This window comes from Ochotona princeps, chromosome 1 (assembly GCF_030435755.1).
Source record: "Ochotona princeps isolate mOchPri1 chromosome 1, mOchPri1.hap1, whole genome shotgun sequence".
NCBI lineage: Eukaryota > Metazoa > Chordata > Mammalia > Lagomorpha > Ochotonidae > Ochotona > Ochotona princeps.
In genome coordinates this window covers 15,194,393-15,209,112 of record NC_080832.1, presented here as the reverse complement: position 1 = coordinate 15,209,112, position 14,720 = coordinate 15,194,393, and positions in this window count along the sequence as shown.

Here is a 14,720-nt window from a genome sequence, read left to right as displayed (position 1 = left end):
GAGGCCCACCAGAGAAGTGGTGTTCTGGTTTCTAGGAGTTGGGTTTGGGTAAGGGGCCTTAGTGTGGTGTGAAGACACTTGTTGTGTAGACCATCTGGCTGCTGTCACGTCCACATGTAACTACTAAGTGAACGCATTTCAAACTTGCAAATTCCCTCCTCATCTTTAAGGAGCCCTCCTCTGTTTCCTCTCAAGGTGCAAGGCAAGGGAGGCAGTGATGGCGAAAAACAGGACATTTTGCCATTTCCCCCAGAGCCGTCTCTGTCCCCTGCCTCACAGCTGAAGACAGAGGAGGGAGAGAGATGAGGATGAAGAGAAACACATTAGGTCTTTGGGAATTTGAACAGCTCAGTTTCCACAGTGAATCCCTCGCCGTTTCCTGCCTCCACTTCCCTCTGAGAGATACAATCCCCAAAAGTCTTTTTCAGGGAGCAGAGACTGGAGGTCTCTTCTGAAGTTCTTCATGTTGATCTGGGGTTGCGATGCCCAGCCATGCCGTGTTACGGAGCTGTTCTTGGGGAAGTTTCTGGTATTTCTAGTGCAGGAGACTCTGCAGCTGTGAAGTCTGCATGCTTTTCAAGAGTCTCTCAGGAGGGGATGCCAGAGAGTTAAACTTGAAACTCGCCACAGGGACTTGGCTATTATGATAACATGGGGGAATAGGAGAGAGGAGTGAAAAGGGAGGGAGAGAAAGCAGGGAGACAGAGAACCCCTATACACAGAACTGTATCATAGAAAACAAGGAATCAAACAGTGTTGAAAAAGTGAGTGTGTCCAGGAAGAGCTGAGCAACCCTTATTAGCATCGTGCCACTGTCCCTGGCAGAGGACAGGTCACCCACTCAGCATGTGGCCAAATCCTTACAAGATCAGACTGTAGGCATGGCCGTCCTCTGATGTGAACTGCATAGTGCAGACACCTCAAGTGGCAGGAAAAACCTAGAGTTCAGTGACTGCTGTTGAACACCCATCCCACCACAAGATAGAAGAAGTCCAAGGGCGCTGATCTCCCATCCATGCTCCCTCTGTGGGGAATGGCCAGGGCTCAGCTCAGCCCCAGGCAAGTCTTGCTCCCTCCCTCACTCCCTCCCCTTCCTCTCCTCTGGCAAAAACCACAACAGGGAACTCAGAAACTACATGATGTGGCTCCTCCCTCCCTCTTGTCCCTCAATCGTCTCCTTCTAAGAACACTTGTCTCATCTTACTATTCTCAAACCCCATCCTCTCTGCCCTGGTCCTCCCAGGGCAAAACCAGGAAGCTCAACAGAGCCAGGAGGCACAGAATATACTCCCTGCCCAGAATCAGTGTTCTTGAGCCCAACACTAGGACCAAACTACCCACTTGGAGCCTTGAACAACCCAGCCCTGAGGCTGGCCTTCCCTGTGAGGTGGGTCTCTGGGTCCCACCCACCACCTGCTGTCATCAGCAAAGTTCCATTCTTTCTCCTCCTCCTGTCCCTCAGTCCTCCATCTGAAGACTAAATTACAGTTCCAGCTTAAAAACAAACAAACAAACAAACAAACAAACACCTCAAAAAGTAAACTGTGCTTCTTAAAACTCTGAGCCACTTCCCAGGTCATTCTGCTTGTAAGTCTCATCCCTGTATTTCACCCCTCCACTTGCCCTGGCTCCAGCTCACACCTGCTTGCACCTGCTTGCTCCTCGTGGACCAACACCGCTGCTGCCCCCGGTGTGCTGCGGCATGTGCACTCCGCGGGGTGTGTGCGCTTGGCGGTTTGCGCAGCCGCGGTGTGTGCACGCTTGGGGTTTGCCAGCTGGGGGGTGTGCCTCCTAGATGACGCAGCGGGGAGTGGTGTGAAGCCCTTCCCGAGTCCGGCGGGGATCAGCGGTGAGCGGTGGGGACTCCCTCTTGGGTCCGGTCGGCACCCGTCCCGGTCCAGAGGGGAGAGGGCGGGGAGCAGCGGGGAGCCCCTCTTGGGTCCAGTGGGGAGCCCGTCTAGGTCCAGCGGGGAGGGGGCGGGGAGCAGCGGGTGCCCGGGCCCCGTGTCCGTGTCCGGCGGGGAGCCCGTCCCGATCTGGCGGGGAGAGGACTGGGAGCCCGTCTGGGGTCAGGCGAGGAGGGGACTGGGAGCCTGTCCTGGGTCTGGGGCAGAGGGGTGGGGGAGCCCATCTCGGGTCCGGCCGGGAGGGGGCGGGGAGTCCTTCCCGCGTCTGCGGGGAGGCGGCGCGGAGCGGGGGGGGGGGGGGGGGCGGCGCGGAGCCCTCCAGTGCGCTGCCGAATTCTAGCTTAAAAAAAAAAACCCTCAAAAAAGAAAACTGCCCTTCTTAAAACTTTGAGCCATTTCCCAGGTCATTCTGCCTGTAGGTCTCATCCCTGCACTTCACCCCTCCACTTGCCCTGGTTCCAGCTCCTGCCCAACTCACCAGCGCAGAGGCAGGAGGGCAGCAGTAGATCGGGGTCTCCCAGGCACACCTGCTGGCTCCGGGCTTCTCTGGGCCAACACTGCTGCTGCTCCCGAGCGCAGCCGCTTCCAAGTTGGAGACAGCGCAGGGAGGGCGGACCGGGACAGGGCTGGACGACTGTGTGCCCGCCTACTGAGTGTGAGCCAATGAAGAGGCAGGAAAGGGGCGTGTTTGTTGGTGGGGAAATACCCGACTCCAGGGCGCGAAAGCGGGGGAATTTAAATAAAGATGTAACTTTTAGACCATTTTGAATTGAGATAACAATTAGGAGTGAAAACATAAAAGATCATCAGAGTTATGTAACCAGAGTATTTTAATATAACAAAATTGGGTACCGCTTTGTACCTTGACAGTATTTTAATAAAATCCAAATAGTTGGATTATATTAATCAGCTATTGTCTCTATCAAACGAGAGATAAATTCTTTGACATTTTACGAGACCCCACTGAAAATATCAAAGTGCCAACATTTGAAACTTTTGAGTTTTTGAGTTTTTGAATGCCTGCCAAGGATGTCAAGTGGGCTTAAAATGCATGGTTGAAATAGAATCTCTTTACATGATATAATAAAGGTCAGATGTAATTATTGACATAAAGTGATCACTCAAATACCATTAAAACAAGTACATAACCTTCTGATCCTAAGCAGTGAGAACCTAAGGAAAGGCAGAGAACACAAGGATTACCTCAAGATGAAACTACTTGGAGCTAAGAGGCAGCACACCAGCTTATCTCTCACTCTGAGACAATTCAACAGAGTCAGATCCAGAGTTGCCTGGAGGTACCTGGAAAACTTACTCCTTAACGAGATAAAAGCCATTTAAAAGGAGATGTTACAATAACTTGTGTGTTGTTTTATCAGAGGATCCCACTTTAATTCCAGGTATCAGTGATAAATATTTAGAAAATGCTGTAGACAATACATGATTAACTATAAACATATAAATCATACAAGATATATTCCTCTCACATCTTCCTTGATTCCCCATCCCTTTTATTTAAAAAAAAAATAGTTTCAACTTTAAATATTTTCTTCTCTTTAGCTTTGCTCTTTTCTTTCATCTGAAAATTATACCCATCACAAGTTTTCTCATCCAGAACACATTTTCATGCATGCAATAATTTTTATCTTTTTAAAAAGATTTTATTTTTTAATTTTTTTGATTATTTTTAATTCATTAATTACATTGTATTATGTGACACAGTTACATAGATACTTGGGTTCTCCCCACCCCTCCCCAAACCCTCCCACCATGGTGGATTCCTCCACCTTGTTGCATAACCACAGTTCAAGTTCAGTTGATATTCCCCCATTGCAAGCGTATACCAAACATAGAGTCCAGCATCTTATTGTCCAGTCAAGTTCAACGGCTTCTTAGGTATACCCTCTCTGGTCTGAAGACATAGCCAGCGGAGTATCATCCCAGTCAATTGAAAGCTCCAACATACCATCAGCAAAAATTTACATCATTATGGAATTAATTGACATAGTAATGAGTAACCAATATGTTAAAAGTAAATGTGAGTTCCCAGCCACCTTCTGTGACCACCTCACCTATACTTCAATTTTAGTTTATACACAACATATAACATTCAAAACATAACATGTTATACATAACATCATATCATCTTAAATTAAGGCAAACATGTGGTATTTAACCTTTTGTGATTGGCTCATTTCCCTTAGCATTATGGTTTCCAGTTTGGCCCATTTGACCACAAAGAACTGCATTTTGTTTTTTTTAATAGCTGAGTAGTATTCCATGGAGTAGATGTACCATAGCTTTCTTATCCAATCCTCTGTTGATGGGCATTTTGGTTGCTTCCATGTTTTTGCAATTACTGATTGTGCTGCTATGAGCATAGGAGTGCATGTTGGTTTCTCATAAAACAAGTGTTCTGGATATATTCCTAGGAGTGCTATTGCTGGATCATACGGTATGTTGAATTTGAGTTGTTTGAATGTTCTCCATACTGATTTCCATAGAGGCTGTACCAGCCTGCAGCCCCACCAGCAGTGGAGTAGGGATCCCTTTTCCCCGCAACCTCTCCAACAAGTGTTGTTGGTGCTTTTATTCATGTGGGCCAGTCTTACTGGCGTTAGGTGGTACCTCATTGATGTTTTAATTTGGATTTCCCTTATTGCCAGGGAACTTGAGCATTTTTTCATATGTTTATTTGCCATTTGGGTTTGTTCCTTTGTGAAGTGTTTGCCCATTTCCCGTGCCCATTTCTTGAGTGGCTTGTTTGTTTTGACATTTTGGTTGTTTTGTAGCTCTTTGTATATTCTGGAGATCAACCCTCTATCACCTATGTCATGTGCAAAGATCTTCTCCCATTCTGTGGGTTGCCTTTTTACTTTGTTGATTGTTTCTCTAGCTGTACAGAAGCTTCTTAGTTTGATGAGGTCCCAATTGTTTATTTTGGTCTTGATTTCTACTGCATTTGGAGTCTTTTTTAGGAAGTGAGGGCCTACCCCTAAGTGTTGCAGTGTGTTTCCAACATTTTCTTCCAAAAGTTTGAAGGTTTCTGGATGTAGGTTTAGATCTGTTATCCATTTAGATCTGATCTTAGTGTAAGGTGAGAGATGTGGATCTATCTTCTTGTTTCTGCAGGCTACCATCCAGTTGTCCCAACAGCATTTATTAAAGAGACCTTCCCATTTGCCTGGATTGTCGTTTGTCTTTTTGTCAAAGATTATTTGGCTGTATCTGTTTGGGTTTCCTTCTGGTGTTTCTATTCTGCTCCATTGATCTTCCTCTCTATATTTGTTCCATTACCACGCTGTTTTGATAACCACTGCCCTATAGTATGTCCAGAGGTCCGGAACTGTGATTCCCCCTGCTAACTTCCTGTTCTTCAGGATGGTTCTAGCTATCCGTGGTTTTTTGTGCTTCCAGATGAACCTTTGGATCATTGTTTCCAGTTCCATGAAGAATGTTTTGGGCAATTTGATTGGGATTGTGTTGAATGTATATATTGCTTTTGGCAGTATAGACATTTTAATGATATTGATTTTACCTATCCAGGAGCATGGGATGTTACTCCATCTTTTGAGGTCTTGTTCAGTTTCTTTTTTAAGTAGTTTGTAGTTTTCTTTTTTTTTTTCTTTTTTTTTTTTTTTGTTTGTAGTTTTCTTCAAAGAGGTCTCCTACATTTTTGGTTAGATTTATTCCCAGATATTTCATACTTTTCTCTGTTATTTTGAATGGTATCTTGCTGGTTAAGTCTTTTTCCATCTTGGGGCTGTTCGCATACACTATGGCTGTTGATTTTTGTTCATTAATTTTGTACCCTGCCACTCTACCAAACTCTCGTACAAGTTCTAGCAGTCTCTGTATTGAGTCTCTTGGCTCTTCTACATAAAGAATCATATCATCTGCGTATAGTGAGAGTTTGACTTCTTCGTTTCCCATTTGGATTCCTCTGATTTCTTTTTCTTGTCTTATGGCCTCAGCGAGTACCTCTAGGACTATGTTGAATAGTAGTGGAGAAAGTGGACATTCCTGTCTTGTTCCAGATCTCAGTGGGAAGGATTCCAGCTTTTCTCCATTCAGTATGATGCTGGCGTTGTGTTTTTCATATATGGCTTTAATTATGTCGTGGATTTTTCCATCTATGCCTACCTTGGTTAGGGTTTTTAGTAGGAAGTGGTGTTGGATTTTGTCGAAAGCTTTTTCTGCATCTATTGATACTATCATGTGATTCTTATTTTTCAGTTTTTGGATGTGGTGTATCACATTTATGGATTTGCGAATGTTGAACCATCCCTGCATTCCAGGGATGAATCCTACTTGATCTGGATGAACGATCTGTCTGATGTGTTTTTGAATTGTGTTGGCTAGGATTTTGTTGAGAATCTTAGCATCAATGTTCATCAAAGAGATAGGTCTGTAGTTTTCCTTCTCTGTTAGTTCTCTGTCTGGTTTTGGGATTAAGGTAATGTTGGCTTCATAGAATGAGTTTGGAAGGGTTGCCTCTTTTTCTATTGTTTTGAAGAGTTTGTAGAGGATTGGGGTCAGTTCTGTTCGGAATGTTTTGTAGAATTCTGGAGTGAAGCCGTCTGGGCCTGGGCTTTTCTTTGTTGGGAGGTCTTTAATCACTGATTCAATCTCTACTTCAGTTATGGGTTTGTTCAGGTCGTTTGTTGCCTCTGGGCTAAGTTTTGGCAGGTGGTAGAAGTCTAAGAACTTTTCCATTTCTTGGTGGTCTTCTGATTTGTTGGAGTACAGTGCTTTGTAGTAATTTCTAATTATGTTCTTCATGGTTGCGGTGTCTGTTGTTATGTTGCCTTTCTCATCTTTGATGCTGTTAATTCTTGCCTTCTCTTGTTTTTTCTTTGTCAGTCGGGCCAGTGGGGTGTCTATCTTGTTTATCTTCTCAAAAAACCAGCTTTTTGATTCATTGATTTTGTGTATGGTTTTTTTTATTTCTATCTGGTTGATTTCCTCCCTTGTTTTGATGATTTCTTGTTTCCTATTGTGTGGGGGGCTCTTCTGCTGTTGTTTTTCCAATTCCTGGAGGTGTGTGTTTAGTTCCTGTATTTGGCGCCTCTCTTGGGCCTTGACATGAGCTCCAATTGCGATGAGTTTACCCCGTAGCACTGCTTTGGCAGTGTCCCACAAATTTTGGAATGTTGTGTCAGAGTTTTCATTGGTTTCCATAAATTTTTTGATCTCATCTTTAATTTCTTCTCTGATCCATTGTTCGTTTAATAGCATATTGTTCAGCCTCCAAGAGTTTCTGTATTTCCTGGGGCATTTTGAATTGCTGATTTCCAGTTTCATTCCATGGTGGTCTGAGAGGGTACATGGTATGATTCCTATCTTTTTTAAGTTATTTAGGTTTGCTTTGTGTCCTATCATGTGGTCGATCCTGGAGAAGGTGCCATGCACTGCTGACAAAAATGTATAATCTGTGGCCTTAGGGTAAAAAATTCTATAAATATCTATCATGTCCAGTTGTTCTATTGTTTGTATGAGCTCTGTTGTTTCTTTGTTGAGTTTTTGTTTTGTTGATCTGTCTATTGTTGTTAGTGGGGTGTTAAGATCACCCACTATTATTGTGTGTATATCTGTGTCTCCCCTTAAGTCCGCAAGTAATTGCTTCATGTAGCTAGGTGCATTTGAATTTGGTGCATATATGTTCACAATGGTAATTACTTCCTGATGGATCAGTCCCTTCACCACTATATAATGTCCTTCCCTGTCCTTTTTGATGTGTGTCAGATTGAAGTCCACATCATCTGAAATTAAGACAGCTACCCCAGCCTTTTTTTCTCGTCCATTGGCATGAGATATCTGTTTCCAACCTTTCACTTTCAGCTTCTTCGAATCTCTTCTGGTTAGATGTGTCTCTTGTAGGCAACAGATAGTTGGGTGCTGTTTGATAATCCATTCTGTTAATCTATGTCTTTTGATTGGTGAGTTCAGGCCATTTGTGTTAAGAGTTAAAATTGAGAGGTTGTGATTTTGCCCTGCCATACTTGTTTTTGTGGGTGTTGATATCTGTGTAATTGCCCTTCCTTGTGTGGACTTTAGTGGGGAGATCTTCCTGTTTGCCATCTTTGCTTATGATTCATCTCCTTGTTTTCTGGATTTAGTGCATTTCTAAGGAGATTTTGTAGAGCTGGTTTTGTGCTGGCATATTCTTCTAATTTCTGTTTGCTGTGGAAGTATTTGATTTCGCTCTCAAATACGATTGAGATCTTTGCTGGATACAATATTCTTGGTTGACAGTTGTTCTGATTCAGGATTTGGAAGATCTTTGTCCATTCTCTTCTTGCTTGTAAAGTCTCTTCAGAGAAGTCAGCAGTGATCCTGATTGGTTTTCCCTGGTATGTGATCTTTTCTCTGCTTCGTACTTGTCTCAGGATTCTTTCTTTGTCTTCGTTGGAGTGGAACTTGAGCACCATGTGTCTGGGTGAAGATCGCTTTGGGTCATATCTGCTGGGAGTCCTCTGACCGTCCTGGATTTGGGCTGGGTTCATGTTCCAAGTGTTTTGGAAGTTTTCCTGTATAATTTCGTCGAGCACCATTTGCATTCCTGACTCTTTTTCCGCTCCTTCAGGAAGGCCAATAATCCTAATATTTGATTTTCTGAGGTTGTCTTTCATTTCTTGTATGGTCTTATTGGCTTTGTTCAGACTTGTCTCCAGCTGTTTAATGAACTGGGTTGTTCGTTTTGTGTGTCTTCTGTTTCAGAGATCCTCTCTTCTGCTGTATTTGTTCTGTTGGTTAGGCTCTCAATTTTGTGCTCTAAGTCAAGGATTTTACTTTTCATTTGTTGTATTTCTGAGGCTATGTGGTTCTTGAATTCCTTGAAGTCCTCCCAATTCTTCTCATTGTCTCTGACATATTTTAACATTATTTTTTTGAATTCCTTGTCTGGTAAATCTTCTATGTCTTCATCTCGCATCTCCAAAATAGACATTGGCTTTTGATCCCTTATTGGTAGGGTGTTGGCACTCTCATCTGGATCATTACCTTTTCTGGTATTTCTTCCCATTGTGTTAGTGTTTCTTTTTTGAGAGACCTAGGCACCAGTGTGCTGAGGGGTCTCCAAGCACTATCCTGTAGAGATCGGTGTCTGCAGGCGTGGATTAGCAGGGTGTGGGAATTTTCAAGGCACTTTTGGTGCGTCTCCAGAACACTGGACCTCAGGGCGCCACTTCCAGGGCCCAGCGGATTCAAAGCACACTCTCAGCTCGTCCCCTACAGGTATGCTACCACAGGGCGTGGGGGAGTGAAGGCACTCTCTGTGCATGCCCCCTGTGCATGCGATCACAGGGCTCGGAGGATTCTAGGTGCTTTCTCGGTGTGTCCCCAGTGCCAGGGACTGCAGAGCGTGGAGGTTCCAGGTGCTCTCTGGAAGCGCCTCCTGCATGTGGGTCCGCAGTGCTCTCCTGGTTCGTCTCCCAAGCACGGGACTATAGGGCGTGGGGTGTTCCAGGTGCTCTCTGGAAGCGCCTCCTGCGCAAGCCCGCCCGCCCCAGTGCTTGCAGGGGACCGACCGCCCCAGCGCTAGCACGGGACTACCCAGCCCAGGGGCGTGCTTGGGTTCCTGTGGGATAGCACCGCCCAGCTGAGCTCCAGACCACAAAGGCACGGGGGAGTGTTCAGTGTGCCTTTTGCCTTTCTCCCAGACACAGCTTTGGCAGTTTCAAGGCACTCGCCCTGTGTCTCTAGACGCTGGAGTCTCGGGGGGGGGAGGGGCGGGGAGACGAGCACTAATTGTGTTCAGGCTCTGTGCATGCCCCTGGGGGGCCAACTCCCGAAGCCTCCAACCCACCACTGTCCCCACCCAACTCACTCAAACCTCAGGTTCTTGCAGTCTGCCTCTTCCTCTGGTGGGAACCCTCGCTGCGGGTGCGTCTCCCGGCTACTGCGTCCGTTGCTGGTCCCGGCGGGTGTAGTCGGGTGGAACCTGGAGGCTGCGGCTGGTGCAGGTTCTGGCGGGGCTTGGCGACCAGGGTGGGTGGGTGCCGGCGGGTCCAGGTGACTCAGGGTCCTGGTGTCCGCAGCTGGCGCAGGTCCTGGCGGGTCCTGGTGACCAGGGTGAGCAGATGCCAGCAGGTCCCGATCACCGCTGGTCCTCATGGCCACAGCGTCTGCGGGTCGGTTTGCGGGCTTTCAGCGTCTGCGGGTCGATCTGCAGCTTTCAGTGTCTGCATTCAAAGGTGACTCAGCAGGTCAGGAGCGGAAAGTCCTCTTCCTTGCCCTTTGTTTTGTTTTTCCCTGGTTGCTCTTCCGAGTTGTGTGGATTTTTTTGGTTGCACACTGTCCAGGGAACTTCACGTTCTTCTCCCTGTAGTTCTATGCTGCTCCACTTACGCTTTTGTCGCGTTCTAGCCCTCTCTGTCTGTAAGCTCTCTCACAGTCTTCCTCTTATGTTGGCCATCTTGCGAGTCTCCCCCCGTCTTTCAATTCTTGAATACTTTTTTGGCCTGCTCCAGCTCTGCTTCCAGCTTTTTGTTTGCTTCCCCCTGGTGACAGGAAATATCTTCCAATTTTGGGATTCTTTCTTCTGCTTGCTTCATTCTATTTTGGAGACTCTCCACTGTACTTTTAATTTGCTCTACTGTGTTCTTTTTTTATTTTTATTTTTTTTAATGGCTCTAGAGGCTGATCTTCCACTTTTATTTTTTTTAAATTTTATTGTATTGTTGACAATCTTTACATACTTAATTGCGGTTTAAAAAAAAAGGTTCAGGGGGTATAGGGAAGTGGGTAATACTATTATGCCCATATTGTTTCCATCATGTATCTGAGGTAAAGGGGGATATTGAGGGAGAAGCCCCACCCGGTTTCCCGCCCACCCCAAGTCCTGGATGTGGGGCATGCTCTGAGATATTTGCACTCCAGTTATGAATCGCTGCCAGTTTCGCTCGATGAGGTCGTCCACTGATTGATATGGTCCATGATAAAGTCTCCGTTTGCCCCATATTTCGCTGCCAACATATAGCTGAGATGAATGATTGACCTGTTCTGTCTTCTGTCTTTTCTTGGTTAGAGTTCTGAGTCCAGCAGTTCGATTGGGGAAATCTCCAAAGAAACCTTGAGGTATTCCCTGACCAGATTCTTGTATGTTCTAGCAAGCACAGGGCCTGGCACGGTCCATCACCCCAATCAGCTGGTGGTTGCAATTGTTGGGTTGGTTCTGTTTTCAGTCCCGAGTTGCACTGGAACCAATGGGTGTTGCAGTCCAGTCTGGTTCTGCCCAGCACATACTCGGCCCTTACATCAACCAGTGGGAGCTGCAGCCTAGTCGGGGTGACCCACAATAACTCCCACCAGGCCCACTTCCTACCCTGGTTTGCCGGTATGTGTAGCAGTAGACCAGTCTGTCCCCCATCCCATTTGGCTCTGGCACTTGTCAATGGGTATTAAAGCTTAGTTCCATCTAACCAACTCAACCATCCAGCCCTCACGGATGTTGTTGTTGAGTGCCTCTCTGTCTAGCCACCCCGGCCCCTGTCCTAGTTTTCATGCCCTCCCACGGGACTAGTGACCCAGGAAGGGGAAACCCACTTTTTCCCTCCCAGGTCTCTCTCAGTCCCGGCTTATGCACTCATTAGGTGGTTCTGTGATTTGACTTGACAGAATTAGTCCCCAGTGCCAGCTTCTGCCAGCTGATGCTGCGGCCGAGCCCAAACATCCCTCACCCACTCTAATTTATGCTTACACTCACAGGAATAATCAGCCCAGCCTGGCTTTTCCCTGATCTAGTCCACATGCAGCGCACAGGTGTTGTAGCCTTGCTTAGTCTGGTCTGTCCTCATCCCAGCCTAAGCCCTCCAGTGGGAGTAGCTCTCCGGCGAGGGGACCATCCCCTTAATCCCCCTGTCAGCTTTGTCCCTCCCTTCCTGGATCTCACGTGTGCTGGTTGGGTGCTGCAGTCAAATCCTGCTCTACTGTGTTCTTAATTTCTCATATATCAGCCTTGATTTGCTTTATTGCTGCTTTTCCTTGTGTAACATATTCGTTAAATTCTTCGAACTTTTGTATGTGCTTCTCATTGTTGATCAGAAACTTTAAAATTAGTTTTCTGAATTGTGTGTCCCCCATTTTCTCAATGTCTTCCTCAGTTAACTCTGAGGTTGGCATAGGCTTTTGCTCCTTTACACGGGAGTCTTCAGTAATATTCATTGTGCCTTTGTTTCTTCTTTTGCTCTTGGACATTGTATTTCTGGTTAGCAGAGTCTTCTCCTTGGGGCACGTTTCTGAGCTCTGTCACCCACAGGTCTACAGTTCAGTTTTACTTATTGCAGTTGGTACACAGCTCTTTGCTTGCAGCCAATTGTGCCACTCCCTCCAGCAGGTTCCATGTCTGGGTTCTTATGTTAGATTTCTACCATGGTCTCCATTTCCCAGCTCCTGGCTCATCACTCTCTACCTCCTGTGATACCATGCTGAGGTTGCACTGTTGTCTCTACAACCTTTCTCCCACTTCCAGTTGGAGCAGTTCCCAGGATTAGGGAGACTCCAGGTATCCTATATGGCTAGGTTGTTGGTGGTGCTGATCTTTCTGGTACCTGTCGGACATTAGGTCTGGGGGCCACATGGACCTATTTTGACCTGTATGATGTCACAGTCGGTATTATTTTTGATGTGGGACCAGTGCAGTGTAGGAACTCAGCAAGTTCTTGCGAGATCAGCACATGCGCAGTTCACTGCTGTCCCCTGCAGTCCTAAAGTGTTTGCCACAGTGTACAAAGTGGTGCCTGATGTGCCACTACTAGAGTTCTTGATCTACTGGCCATCAGGTCTGAGGGCTATCCAGACCTGTCTTGGGTGGAACCTGTAGAATGCCATGTTGCTGCAGTTCACTGAGTCAAAAACGAGTCCACTCCCAGCTCAGTTTATGCTCAGTCCTTTCCCTTGCCTTTGCCTCCTTACACAAAATGGCGCCCAATTCGACTCTAGGGGGCTGACTGGGATGTGAAATCCACCCTATTCTCGTACTGCTTGTCTGGGATATGTCACTGTGTCTGCTCCCAGTCAAATCAAACAGACTGGCAGGACAGACAGTTCTTTGTCTGAGTTCACCTCCCAAGATCCCAGTGAAAATCCCTTCCCACCTGGTTGCTGGTGGAGTTCCGGCTGCTGGTGGAGTTCAGATCTCCCATTAGCTGAATGCCACTGGATTATTAGTCACTGCAATACCACACTATTCTTTTCGCTGCTTTCCTGTGTCTGTCAGTCTCCAGGTACCCCTCTGCTGTTGTTCTGTCCTTTTCCTGTTTCCTGGAATGTGTCCTCTCTGCTTCGTCCTGATTAAATGTTTCTCCATCCGTTTAAACGTATCTTTACCCTATTCCGCCTTCTTGGTTCTCTAGACCCTTGAGTCTTAGGGGACACTAGAGCTGTAGTCTGAAGTGTGAGCTGAAGGAAGGTGGTGCTGTCTGTGGTGCTGGTGTTTCTAGAGAATAGAAAACTTCAATTAACAGAAGACTTAAAAGACCAAGGCTAGGAAAATAAAGCTCAGCCTTGACAAGGAGAGTTAGGTGTGTTTGTAGCATTTTAGAAAACACCTGGAAACAACCTCTAGGTAAAATGCTGTCATGCTGTCTTTCAGAAAACTTATGTTCATTTTCATGCTTACTATAAATAGGAACTTCACTGTTGTCTGCAAAGCTAGGTCTTAGTAATTACAAAAGTTTAACCAGTGTTTCAGGTGGTGAAATTGACATTTTAAAAACTTGATTCCATTCTTATGTTAATTGTGTATTTGGGAAATTATACTACAAACTTGCATAGAGGATTATTCAAGAAAGATCATTGTAGCATTTTGCTTTTGTCACAGTTACTAAGTGGACATGATTTTCATCTTCATGAACAGACTGCATCCTTGTAACATAAATGTGATGGTCATTCTAAAAATGCCATGCAGAGTTGAAAAGCAATAAATCTATATTTCCTGTTCTGGGAAGATTTTCCAAGTTTATTTCTTTGATGTCTAAGCTAGGTTCAGTAGAGCGAGTAACTCCACTTAATTTGTTTTTGTTAGCATAAAGAGGACACATTTAATGCATCTCATAGGCACAACTCCAAGAAGATAACCATGCTCCCTTCTCCCCAATTCCACTCCTTCCTTCATTCATTTTTTGTTTTTCCCCAGTTTTTGCAGAGACACATTCAAACCACTCTACTCACAGGCTTAGTTCATCACTAACCATAATATTCAACAGGTAAAAGGTTGGAAAACTACAGATTCACAAGGCTAAAAACAACAGTTATATCAGATGTTTGTTTCATTCTGATACTTTTTTTTCTTTTGGAATTTTATATTAACTGTCGCATATCAGAAAAAGCATTTATTCTTTATGTTTAATGTAATTCTGTTTTAATATTTATTACATAGGTGAGGAGGTTACAGGCCAATTGGCCTGTATATATAGAAGGTAGGGTGGGGTGGAAGAGAAAATGCATTTCTCCTTGCTGTCAGACTACAGCAGTGCCAAGGGATAGAGAAGGCTGCTTGGTGTCTCCTTAGAGACTCCCTGATATTGGGAAGAGTGTTTCAAGCGTATTATTTGAATGGTCTTGACTGTGCTGAGAATTGTTGATTTCATTGAACCAGAGGTGAGAAATTCTGAGGCCTTTTGGCTGTCCTTGTCTACCTCAGTGTCCCTACAGAACTAGATATTTGCTGTGAAACCTGGCCTGGAGTGTTGTTGAATCTGCCCTGCTTTCCATCCTTTGATTAGGTACTACAAACCTTCTTGTGGCTTAGATGAACTGACTGTCATATCTTTCTTGAGAGCATCTGGGTATGCTTTCCATCCTTGCCCTGGA